This window comes from Eumetopias jubatus, unplaced genomic scaffold (assembly GCF_037043125.1).
Source record: "Eumetopias jubatus isolate StellerSeaLion01/CBP00866 unplaced genomic scaffold, mEumJub1_p1.0 scaffold_9, whole genome shotgun sequence".
NCBI lineage: Eukaryota > Metazoa > Chordata > Mammalia > Carnivora > Otariidae > Eumetopias > Eumetopias jubatus.
The window spans coordinates 12,701,572-12,703,826 of record NW_028274815.1 but is presented as its reverse complement, the minus strand read 5'-3'; the positions used below and the strand labels follow the sequence as shown (position 1 = coordinate 12,703,826).

General features: G+C 51.5%; 1 pseudogene; it reads right to left on the bottom strand.

Annotated features, from left to right (window-relative positions):
- Positions 1–451: 451 nt before the first annotated feature.
- Positions 452–572, bottom strand: LOC114206056 (U4 spliceosomal RNA; annotated as a pseudogene).
- Between the last annotated feature and the right edge of the window lie 1,683 nt (positions 573–2,255).

Sequence of the window (2,255 nt, the reverse complement as noted above, 5' to 3'; positions counted from 1 at the left end):
TTCCAGAACAAGGTGCAGCCCGGGCCATTCGGGACTGCTCTTGTGGCCATCAATCCACCACTGTGCTCAGCCCCGACCTCCAGGACACCCGTCCCCTCCCACGGCCCTGTGAGTCTATGCTCGGGGAGAAGGAAAGTCCCTCCACACATACAGCACTGCACCCCAGGGCAGGCCACTCCAGCCACCAGCTGCCCTGACCGCGAGCTGGACCAAAAACACACGCACAGTGCGCATCCCTCTCTGGAGGGTCTGCGCAGAGTGCTGCACCAGTCTTGGCGGAGCTGGGAAGCCGTCAGATGATGAAGCTCCTCCAGGGCACAGCTCGGAGACCCAAGGTCTCTAGAGAGGATGACTGGCTTTGTCCAGAGTCATTTTCATTTGTACAGGAACCATTTCCATTGAGTTAAGGGGAAGAGACGCAACTCCAAGACTGGCTCTGTTCCATGACCTTGAACAAGTCCCTTCCCATTCTGCCGTAGACCCTCCTCTACAACAGGGGAGTAGGTTTCAATTAGCAATAATAGCGCCTCGGATAAACCTCATTGGCTACGATACTTCCACTGTGCAAAGCTACAACAGGGGAGTAGGAAGACAGAACCCCGAGGGCCCTTCTGGAGCCCACAGTCTGGGATGCTGCGATTCTAGGAGTTACAGAGGACCCTCGCCTAATCAGGGGTATGGATCAGAAGAGAGTATTACTTGTGAAAGTTGAGCTGCAAAAAAGGAGAAACCCTCTTCCCAGGGTGAGGGCTGTGGGATTCAGGTAGCTGTTACAGAAAAAGCCATAAAGTTGTTTTGCAAAAAGTTGACTTTAATGAAGAGTCTTGTGGATGGATAAAGAGACTCCCATCAGTGCCCTAAGAGTTCAGATCCTTGAAAAGAAAGAGTCTTTTTTTTAAAAAAGATTTTATTTATTTATTTGAGATAGAGAGAGCAAGAGTGGGGGGGTGGGGGGGAGGCGGGGTGAGGGGATGGAGAGGGAGAAGCAGACTGAGCTCCCCCCGAGCAGGGAGCCCTGAGTGGGGCTGGATCCCAGGACCCTGGGATCAGAACCTGAGCCGAAGGCAGGCGCTTAACCGACTGAGCCACCCAGGTGGCCTGAAAAAAAACTGTCTTTATTATTTAAAGTATCAACAGGGCAGGAAGACTCCAGTTAAGGTCCACGTGCTTTAGAAAAGGCTATTTCAGCTGAGATGTAAGAGACTTACAGCTTTACTCATCCCGGACCCACAGAGTACCTGCCTACCCTGGGCCAGGCCCTGTGCTGAGGACGGGGAACAGCACACCTCCTGCCCACAGAGTGGGTCTGCTCCAGGGAGAGTCATAAAGAGGACAGTGGTTGACCTCACACAGTAGCTTACCAAGGATCCGCGGGAACATGACAGGCCTGAGAGGTGGGTTCAGCAAGAATTATCATCCCCCTCTTAGAAATTGTTAACTGAAGCTCAGAGAGGTCCATTCATTTGTCTAAGGCCACACAGCCAGGGAGTAGAAGAGAAGTTTGCAAATTCTGAGCTTCTGACTCACTGGGCCAGAGCTCTTTCTATCTGCCTCTGTGTCTATCTCCAACAGAGGGCCCAAGACCAAGAGGTTATCATCCCTCAGGCCCTTCTGCACAGAGTAGGTACTCCATGAGCATGTGTTAACCAACTGGGTTCTTGGCTCCACGACTCTAGACAAAGGCTTGATTGCCTCTTTCTAAGCCCTTAATTTACCTGTCTCCAGCTCTTTCATTCTGAGTGTTTGTTAGAGGATTGTGGCTTCTGCAAACGGAAAATCCTAAAAGACATTGCTCCTGCAATCCCCTTAAGCCCCCTGGTATTCCAAGCACAAACCTCAAAACATGCTGCTCATTTCCTCTAAAAATCGTAAGCACTTCTCTCTGTCCCAGTGGCAGGAAGACAGAGCAGAGCCTCAGAATCAGGCAGGACTGGGTTCTTGTCTCTGGCCTATCTGAACCCCAGGGGTCCAGTCTGTAAAGGGGAGTTGATTCTCCCCTTGACAAGATGTTGGATTTGCCCGATGAAATTCATCAGAGCCTCTGCCACACCTCGGGCTTTTTAACGACGTTAGTGGCCTTCTCTACCCCGGCTCCCTTCCACAGCGGGACTTAAGTCCACTTCTCTGGCCCATTTACTTCTCTGCAAGAGTTTTCCAACAATCACACTCTCTGGCCCACTGGTATTTCAGATCTGTCTGAACCGATGACCAGAACTGGACCGTCTGAATTCATGATGGAGCACTCAGAGCCTCCT